Genomic DNA, 11,104 nt, shown 5'->3' on the forward strand with positions numbered 1-11,104 from the left:
AAACATCCTGTTATCCTGTTTAACTTCACTGTCAATGATCCGTGTCTTTAAGATGGAGGTGAACTGCTGACTTATTGGAGCTTCCTCTGTGGTTTTGGTACAACCTCTAATGCATTTGCTTTGTGATAAAATACAGTTGATAAAAATAAGCCTTATAAAAGCACAAAATATTATAACAAATGCATTATCTTTTTTATTAGATATTATGGTTGTAACATGAAAACAATGAATTTGAAGAAAACACATGTAACACATTAGAAGGACAATCAGGCTTTTTTTTTTCCTCCTGTATCTTCCACTTTACCTTGACGTCAGTGCGACCTGCTGCTTCAAACCTTTTCTGGATCTAAACAAACACAAAGTTGGCGTTAAAGCCAATCTCTGCGTTACTGTAATAAAAGCCACGTAAAAGAGTGAGACAGTGTGTGGGAGCCTTTATTTCCCAGTCAAAACATCGCCCAAACTCATAAGATCAAGTGCTAAATGAAGACTGGCTAGAAAGGTTGGAACCTACAAAAACAAACATAGTTTCATCTCAATAAAAGAAACATCTATCCACAGCATGTACGACATCGTTTTCCTAAAAAAGGAACATAAATATGCTTGTTTGCTCTACTAAAAAAACGCCTGACAGCGTCACAGCTAGAGTCCAGCGAGGTCTGAGTCTTAAGTTCACCTCCTCCATTCTTCTTCAACTCCATGAAGCAGTTTCATATTTTGGCCTAAGCACGTGTACCACAGCGTTTCCACGGCTGGATTAGTTATGTAAAACTGATCTTAACCTATCAACCCACACGATTGATGCAGTGTGGCGTGGTCGATTTTTGGATGAACCGCTAACACATTGAGTGTCAAAATGTAAAAACCTGTTTTTACGATACTCTAATACACCTTATGTGTGGTTTTAATAGCTCTGTGATGAACAGATGTGAAATAAATGAAAAACTTGTGAAAAGTCACGATCTGGACAGTCCATATGTTATTATTGCGTTTCTTTTCTCTTCTTTGTTAGTCCGAGGGGGTGTGGTGTTGCGTAGCGAACAGCTGTAATGCCGATACTTCTCTGTCGCTCTCTGGAGCACCTTTGACAAAGCAGAGCAGCTTCAGAGCGAAAACAGTTGAGATTTTAAATCTGAGTTTTAAAATGACTACAATCGGTCCAAGAACGGCTGAGAAACATCCTGTTAAAGTCTTCAATCCGAAAACCAGGCTGTTTAAATGCACACACGATCAATCTGCGGCAACACGCGGCATTTCAAAATGTGTTAACAATGTTGTCATTGAAAATTGACTTAACTTTTTTTTTATTATTATTTTATTGATTGATTTATTTGACAGGGACATTGCAAGTCAACATAGTACAAAACAGGCTTATTACTGATGAGATGCGAAAAGAGTTTATAGCTAGTGCTGATTTTCAACTCCAGTCCCTGGTTGGGCCTTTCTACACAAAATTAACATTTTAAATGTTATCTTAAAAACTTACCTATATACACTGTATAAATCATTTACACACACAAACTCAGTGCCATTTACACATTTACAAATGGGCACAACTCTGTTTCGATTTCAGCCAAGACTTAACTCGAGAGGTGAACATTTTAAATTCAGACATGGTTTTAAGTTCAGTGGGTCATGAGCTCCATAACTTTGCACTTTTATACATAGAAGCAGACTGACCAAATGCAGTCTTGTGGTGAGGAACTCTGCAGTTATTACTGATGGAGCCTCTGTGACTCTGTTGCTGTTTTGTCTCATTGAACTGAGTGGTTCAGGTGCAGATTATTGAGACATTTGAAAGTTAGTTTGAGAAAACATGAATCACTAAAGCTTTCAAAGCTTAACAATTTATACATCTTGAGAATATTGCAGTGATGGAAGCGGATTGGCTTCTTGTCCATGATCTTTAGAGTTTGAATATATATTGTATAATGTATAATTGTGTATAATTATAATGTATAATTGTATATTGTATAATGACCTGATATGTTTAGTGGCTGAGGGCGTGGCCTGGGCCCACGCTGTCATACAGTATGATGTATGTGAGAATATCATAGCGTGCATGTACAGAAGGGCGGCCTGGTTTGGAATATAGTGTCTAATAACATATTGCTTTGTATGGTTTTCGATATTTTCTTTAGATGTTTGTCAAATTTTAATTGGGGTTCGAGGACCAATCCAAGGTATTTAAAATCTGTTACCAATTTTATAATTTTGTTTTGCAAATTAATCAGAAAATTTTGCTCTACATTTTGTCTTTTAATAGAAAAACATACTGATACAGTTTTTGTTAAATTCAGCACCGACTGGTTTTGAATGAGCCATGGACTGAACTCAGCCAAACTGAGATATTTAGGCATTTGCCTCGTCCCATAACGTTAGTGCCTGTCCAGAGAGGAAAGAGGAGGAGAGAGTTTCACAAAACACGCGATATCTGTGATTTTTAATCAAAACTAGCCTCTGTTTAGCTTAGATTTCTCAGGAACCAAGGCATGTAGAATTAAACTGTTTTCACCTACAGAGAGCTTTAGAGTCTCACCTTGCAAACGAGCCATAGCATGTGTCCATAGCTTAGAATGTGGTGTGGTGATACAAATATCATGAAAAACGGTCTGGATTGTTGGCACTCTACAGCTAAATCCCCAAAACAGTGAGACACTCAACGGGCCACATCTTGTGGTTAACTTACGGAGAGAACAATTAATGAACTTGACAACTCATATAGGTGTGAATGGCATATTCTTGCTCCTAATTTACCATTACAAATGGCATCTATTACAGTATTAGTCGCCCAAATGTGACATATAAATGAAAGAATACTGCTGATCCACTTTTGTGCCTCTACTTGTTTTGCACATCAGGAAACACTTGGTGAATGACCTCCGCCGAAAGTGACCGGGCTCTATGCATGTGAGAGATACGTCTGTTCTTCCTCTTTCGCCATTTCCCCCTTGGCAGTGTTTCACATAAATGAATAAATAGCTCAAGTAAACATGACGGACAGTGAGTTATTGATGGACAGTTACTCAGAGTTAATGGCATAGCATCATTGGTGTTAGCCATTAGCATCAAAACAATAACACTCTTTGCTCCAGACGCAGTGATGCTTGTGACTGTCTATCAGTAACCAGCCAGTCAAATAATCCTGAACACTGTTACTAGCTCAAAGGTAAATAACAAGAGAGGAAGAACGCCGACCCTCTGAGGATTCACTCAGAAGTCACTCAGTGTCCTCGCCACGTTAGTTAGTTTACTTTTCTCCCACAATACAAAGGCCTAACCCTTACTTGCTACATGTGGTTCTTTTGATGGCTTCGTCCACACCAATGCCCTATATGCCGGTATGATGTTACTATGGAAACGCAGCAGTTTTGAGAGTCAGGGGACGCTGTATGATGTTGTGGACTGAATATAAACCCTACAAACAGTGTGTTTGTTGTGAAGCTCCCCAGAGAGAGCTCACCAAAGACACATCCCAGCGCAATCCTATGGTGTCAGGACCACTGTGTGCATCAAAGGCTCCATCATCATAATCCCCGGCGCACTCACTGTAATACGGGGCTGTGCGGAGCTTTGTCAAGAACGTGCCTGAACTCCAACAAGGCAGAGGTGTAGAGCTCGGGATGGCGTCGTCAGAACCGCCATGTATTCTAGGGAAAGAGGCACGCATTTCAGTACACGGAGTGAAAGGTCGTCTGAAATAAAAGAATGTTCATTTTAAAAGCCTAATAATGCACACTTCAGAACAACAGGCACAGATGTGCTGTCAAATGCCACTGACTCATATCAAACAAGAAGGTTTGCCCCCGCCGTGTTGCCGTACAGACGAAAATTCAGGCTATCATGTTTTTGAAGTTAGTTTTCATACCACTTATTAAAACGGATTAGCACTACTTCTACTACGTCTACTTTGAATACATTGCTTTCCACAGAAAATATCTGCACTTAACTCAAGTAAGTAACTTAACTCCGACATTGAGGTCTAATTGTGTTTTTATCAAACATCCCAGCACTCCGACATTTTTTCCCCCTTTGTCGGAGTGGTGACACTTTTTTCTTTTGTGCAATGTTCCGCCATTCCAACATACGTTAGTTATTAGTTAACGAACCGTAACCTTCCCTTAGCCCTAACTTTGAGGATAGAGGAATTTACAAACTAACCCTAACCTTACCTTAGCCCTAACCTTGAGGATAGTGGAGTTTACAAACTAACCCTAACCTTACCTTAGCCCTAACCTTGAGGATAGAGGAGTTTACAAACTAACCCTATCCTTACCTTAGCCCTAACCTTGAGGATAGTATAGCAATTTAGAAAATTTAGGCTAAAATCAAGCTTTTTAAAATCTCATGGTTTTGGATTTAAAGTCTAATTAATATTTAATCACCAAAAAATTCACACTATATATATTTTAAATGCTCCGGTCTATGTACAAAATTACTGGGACAGCATTTTAAGGAACTTAAAAAAAAGTCTTTTAAACATGAGCTGCTTTTCCTTGTACTATGAAATATAAATATAAAATAATGTTTTATTTTTGTTAAGTCTCTGGCAGTTTTTCTGTCAGTGGTTCCCCTGTACTGCCCCAGCCCCTGTATACTCGGATTCGCCCCTGCTCAAAATGTAGCCTTCAGTCCCGCTGTCACTGGGCTGTGTGCGGATGCGTAAACTAGCCACTAAATGCTGTAAACTTTGTGTGAACGCCTTAAAACATCGAAAAGCCCCAAGATTCCTGTCAGCTCTTACTCATCGTGGTTCTGGAGGCTCCGTCTGCGCTGTAGGTCCAGTCCATTGTTTCAAACGTTTTCCTGTCCGTAAATCTCCTCCTCTTCACTGTCTTTAGAAAACTTTGAATGCATCCAAAGAAACACGTGGTATTTCCTCCTGCCTTTTCGCGCTGTTGCCTATTGATTAGATGGTCCGTCGGGAAACTGAGCAGGCATGTGGCTAATAATTACCATAATGTAAACATAGATGCGCTGCTTTTACGAAATGAATCCAGATCTTCTGACAGTTTCACTCAAATAAATAAAAACTATAAAGTCACAGCAAGTCATTGAGAGTCACTGGCCTCAAGTCCAAGTTAAGTCTAGTCTTTTTGGAGCTTTGGTCAAGTAAGTCTCAAGTCCCGAAAATTGCGACTCGTGTCTGACTCGAGTCAAGTCATGTGACTCGAGTCTCCCACCTCTGCTGTCGAGTAGTGAAGTTTATTGTAACACTCATCATAACCCAAAGAACCGTAGCCTCCTGTTCTGAGGGAAACTTATGCAGAGAACTGTTTAATGGGAGTTGTCAGGTGAGCAGCTCCTGCCCAACTGTCCTCTCTCCCAGTGGGCCGTATACAGGGCGGCCGCCACAGGGCCCCCTACCGACATTCTTGCTTGGGGCCCCTTGGCACCCTTGCTACACCACTGGGGAGGAAGGAGGCTATAATTAGTCCATTCCATCCAAAATACACATTATACAATGAAATACATGCCACATAAAGTTTCTCAAAATCAAACCCGGAACTGCCAACATTTGTTGTTTTTTTGTGGTACATCTCAAGCCTCATATTGGCAGACAAACGGACCCTAAAATATTTTGTAATCCCGCTTTAAAACCTCTTCAATCCTCTTCTCTTCCTTTCCATAGACACATGCAGACAATGTAAGACTAAGTACCTTTATAGAACGAGACAAAGACAGAAAAAAAAACGTGTGGGACAGCATGTGCGTGCCGAAATCCCCTTCACAACGAATTAGCCGCTAACACGTTTAGCTAACACACTCTAGATGCTAGCCTGTCTCGGCGCCGCGCTCCTCTTTAAAGCCTCTGCACTTATCAGGCCATTAATTGAGCTTACGGTGGATCTACCCGGAGCCTGGTGTGGGAGAGATAGCAAAAAAAACAACCATCTGCTTTCACCGTGCGTATGTCATGGTCGATCAGCGGTATAAAAGAGCAGAAAGCAGCGAGGAGCCAGGGAGAGAGCGCTAACCGTGCAGCGCGACGGCAGAGGGGAAAGTGGTTTATGTAATGCGTCAAGATAAAGGCTGAATAGTGATTATATGTGTACGGATTAAGTGCTAAAATAAACAGTAAATCCACTTAACTGTAAAATGTGGGCTAGGAAATACAGTCCAATTGCATAACAGTAGGTGAAGTGAGATGGTTGAAGGTGCTAGAACTGTTACTGTTACGCTTCAGGAAAAGGTAAGGACAATTACGCAGCAAATGTCTCTCAGAGAAAAGTCAGCCACTGGTGGACGTCACAGCGACAAAGCAACAGCCCACTTTGATCGTAGCGCAGATGTTCCAGCAGAACTCCACATCCACAGAAGCAGAGGTTTGTTTTGATTGGGAGCGAGGGGCTTAGGGATAGCGGTGAATTGATGAAGACGGTGATCCAGATATCCTGATCCTTAGCAATGACGTCGGCCATGTTAGCATTGGTGAAATTGTTTGAGCAATTCTTATGGGTGTCTTTGCAGCAAAACATGTGTTGTGTGGCAGGTAGCACCAAAAATAATCGCTTAAACTGGGTGTACGCTGGACAATTTTGTCTGTCTGCGACGAACGATTACTCATCGTGGGAAAAGTCGTCCAGTCAGACAGGGACAAAGTTCCGACCGACATCAGGCAGGGCCTTCCCGAAACCGCTCCCTCACCCCCTAACACATAGTTTGCGGGTGCCCGTGGAGTGAAGTTCTGTCCGAAAAAGAGCACAGTGAGGGGACGTGGGTGATCAGCAGGGGACATTTTTTTCATTTAAAAGATCAGTCAAACTTATGATTTTGAAAGTCACAGCTCAAATTCCTCTGATGAGTGAAACTCTGAAGGTGAGGTGGTTCATACGGCTGTAACATGTCAGAGATGTACTTCGCCGCTAAACCATGAAAAGACTTGTAGACAAGCAGAGCTGTTTTAAATTCTATTCTCTGAGCGACAGGAAGACAGTGCAGAGACCGGAGCACTGGACTAATATGGATGTATTTCCTGGTTCTTCTCAGGACTTGAGCAGCAGCGTTCTGGATGTACTGCAGCTAAAAGAGCTAAGTAACGAGAGCTACTAAAAAGAGCTCTCCGGTCTCTCCGGTCTCTCCGGTCTCTGTAGTAATAAAATCATAAAATCCTCCTGAAGAGGCAAGACAGGCCTCAACTCTCACTGTGCTCCAATCCAGTTCTAGCTGTGCATATGTCAACTGAAAGTATTTTTTCTGCACCGCTTGCTTTAAATGTAGGTCAACTAAACAGCTCCTCGGCTGTCCGTGGTCGGGGCGAGATCGGGGAATCATCTGCTCCTCAGATCGCTGTGTGGTCATGACGATGAGTACACACATGGTTTTAGACAGTTTGGGCCAAGTGCAAACTACACTTGCTTACAATAAAATGGCAAAAACATTGAAATAAAAGTTCTAAATTGATTTGATCTGCCTTCCTGCAGTTTGACGTAGCAGTGAGGCACTTTGAATCGTGTCGTGTACGAACTCTACAAACAAACCCGCCTTGCCTCTTCCCTCACCGGCGGACACGTACAGCACGTCTTTCCTCCACTGTTAGACACTCGCAGCTGATCCAAAAGGACAACATTTTGTCTGTGAGCCGTGCTCCCCCGAATGACCAAGCAAGCGGAGCATGTCAGCGCGCCCTCATTCTCATTCTGGGGCAGCTCAGAGTGACAAACAGATATCACTGCTCTGGTCCTGGAGAGGTTTTCTGAGGATGGGGACGAGGGGGGGTGGAGTGGAGCGTCGGGGGCCCGGGTTTCTGTAGTTGAATTTGACGGGGCAGTTAGCGCATCATTGGGATTCAGCGCGGGTCCGGGCAGAGCAGGCGTTACTGGACACATTTTACGGTCCAGCTCTCCTAAATCCCATTTCCTTAGGGCTAACCGAGGAGAGCGAGGGAAGAGGCGGCCATGGCTTCTGCGTGCACTCGGAGCACTCTGGGATACTTGAACATTTTCAATTACTGGTGTTAGGAATGATCATTTTTACAATTAATGCTCAATATAGGTGTCATCAGTTATAGACATGGAGCATAATTGAGGCTTTAAAACAGACATCCTGGAACTTCGGTGTAGAAATGTATATTTTAACTCATATACCATCAACCAGAATTACCGTCATTACTGGCTTGTATTTGGCAACCAAAACACTCCGTACGCTGAGCCTCTGGACTCTACGCCGAAGGGGGAAAGAGACAAATCCAGGAAGAACCAAAATATACAGGGCCCAGCAGCTAGCCCCAGAGCAGACCCAAAACAAAGCCTCGCTGAGACAGATCCGTCTGAGGAAGCGCCGGAGGACCACATGGACTATACCCGGACGATAACGCAGGAAACACCGGGTACATTTCAAAAAAGACAAGCTACCAACAAAAAGTCTGAGAAACCAGAGAAATGCCTGAGAACACAAAGTCATTAAGTAAAAACTACAATGAGAAATGGATGCCTGTGTAGAGTTAAAGTTGTTCAATATTTTTAACTGTTTAACTGCATTTCCTTTTTGTTTCATTCGTTTTCAAATACTTCAAAACATTCTGAAATGTTGCCTAAAAGAACGGTTTTACAAAAGTGTGATTTTCTCCACTTACTTTCGTAACACACTTTAACACACTTTGGGCATAGAGCTGCTCAGAACGGATTAAAAAGTGCCTGAATTAAGTAAAAGACCATTTTTGACAAAGAAACGATACAGTATAATAGCATGGCAAACATAGAAAAGGGCAATTTGTTTTTGATCCCAAATAGAAGGGTAGAAACTTAGGACGTTTGAGAAGAAGTGTGTGCAGCCTGGTTTTCAAAGAGGACTGATACTTCGTCACTGTTTATGCACAAAACAGATTTGATTTCAAAGTCCAGCGGCTCAGCACGTCTCCACAGGTCTTGAATGCTAACACCGGCGCTCACAGGAGAACTTTCCCAACGGCGAAACTGAAGAGATGGCTCTAAATTCAGTTCAGAGTGCTCCTTTTTCCCATCATCCTTCACTGCTGCGAGGAGGAGTGTCAGGACGTCCCATTGAGGGGCACCGGGCTGACCTCATCCTCGCTGGAGCGGGGCCGTTTGAAGCCTTGAGCCTTTCCTGTGCAAGATGGTGGGCTCTAATATAATAATGTAGTATATGACCTACAACAAAGCAACACTGTGATGATTTAAAATGTCTGTTTAAGGCAGTTCTGTGCAGTTTTATGACTAATTGCTTTTATGAATGGCACAAATGTTAAAGGAGCCACATGCACAATTAACTTTTTTGTGCCTTTACCATTTTATAACGGCCCAGTTACTGCATGTATCACACTGTGTCACTGATCAATGCCACTGTCGACCGTTTTCCTCTCTGTCTCACAATGCATTATGGGCCAGGGTTCCCAAAGTGGACCCTCTGAGGGGTCGCAAGGCCTTTTGTGGGATCACAAGATGATTTTAAGATGAAATGAAGAGGGAAAATGTAAATAGTCAAATCCAGCTATGCACGCGAGCGTCATGTGACTTCTGAGTGGATCCTCAGGAAGCGCTGCTCTTCCTGTCCCGTTATTTCTCTATGACTATCACCAGCATCATGTTAAAAATATCGCATCAGTAGCAAAGAATTGACTGGAGGAAACATTCTACTCATTGATTGGTGCACGACATTGCTGATCCTTATTCGGAAAAGAAGGATTTTTTCCTGAGAGAGGCGAGAGAGGAGGAACTGCGACGCTCCAGGATCAATAGTTTGAAAGGTTTTCACTGCTGACGGAGTCTCTCAACAGAAAACCTACAAAACAATTGATGGTGGAGCATTGTAGAGACCACCGTGACCGAATGCAAAGGCGCCGCTAAACACTCATACAGCTGCTGGGTCACTTCAAGGTCAAAGATGCACAAATATCAACTTTTTTTTTTTTCACATAAAAAGTTGCATAATGCAACTTTAATGAAAATAGTGATTTATTTTTTACAAATACATTACTAGAAACTATACCTTCCGCTATCACTAAAAAATGTAATTTAATACATGTATTATTCATATTGTTAATGCATGAGCTTTAATTGGTCTATTGTGGTGACTCATGTAAACAAACATGATTATTTAGCATCAGTCATATACGCATAATGAGCCTGTGCGCTTACTTCAATCAAGTACCATTATAAAGTATTGTTGCGCTGGATTTTGACTGACAGGAGGCCAATTCACTTTGATACCAAGCCATTATTTCACGTTTTCCACAATAATCATAAAACAAAATCATAAACTGTTGGGGAAAAGAAGTGGAAGGCTATTGTTTGGTTTGGAGACTTCCCCTCTGCTCCAAAAGCTGTCCAGCTGCGATGCTTCATAAACCATATAATTATTGTTTTGCTCTTAAAACATGATCATTTTTAATGCCGGGATTGCCTGGGAATACTTGAAATATAAAGGTGTGATTAAAAAAAAGGGATTTAGTGAGTTTGACTTATGAAAAAGATGGCATCTATTTTCAGAACAGTACTGCCATCTTGTGGTGGCGAGACACTGCCGATGAATGAGAAAAAAATATAGACAATGTATGATATCCCTTCGAAACACTGACTGTATATTACTGATCAAACTATAAAATACAGAAAATAAAACATCATCAGACTTTTGTATATTTTTATTTATTTTTTTAATTTGGAAGAAGGTGTTTTATGTGTAAAAAAAATATTGTTATGGGAAAAAAGGTTAAAAACAAACGCCTTTTATGTTAAAAGCTCAATAACTAAAACATAAAAGGTAAAATAAATACATTAGATATCAACACATCCCGATGTTAATGAGAAACAAAACAGCCTTCGAAGTAAATCTATGGATTGTTCCATAGATTTACTTCAAAGGCTGTTTTATTTTATTTTTTTACTTTATTTATTCCAAGGGGCAGTTTAGACCAGTGGTTCTCAGACTGTACCATAGTGGTTTTAAAGTAATAGTCTGTAAGTGCAAAGTGAGGAGGGAGAGAGATAAGTAAACAATAAGTCCCGCCCTCCTCCTCTCCTGATTGGACCAAAACACCACTCCTCCAGGCAGAGTGAAGGCATACCGCCTTTGCTCTGCCCGATCCCGTCGGATCTCGGAAGTTAAGCAGGGAAGGGCCTGGTCGGTACTTGGATAGGAGACCGTT

At 41.7% G+C, this 11,104-nt stretch overlaps 1 protein-coding gene across 1 annotated transcript in view; it reads left to right on the top strand.

Moving 5' to 3' along the window:
• LOC306977348 (E3 ubiquitin-protein ligase RNF14-like) overlaps window positions 1–11,104 on the top strand; it is a 324,872-nt gene that overhangs the window by 166,341 nt on the left and 147,427 nt on the right. The gene's annotated exons all lie outside the window — the stretch shown is intronic.

Source organism: Gobius niger (assembly GCF_951799975.1).
Source record: "Gobius niger genome assembly, chromosome: 17".
Taxonomy (NCBI): Eukaryota; Metazoa; Chordata; class Actinopteri; order Gobiiformes; family Gobiidae; genus Gobius; species Gobius niger.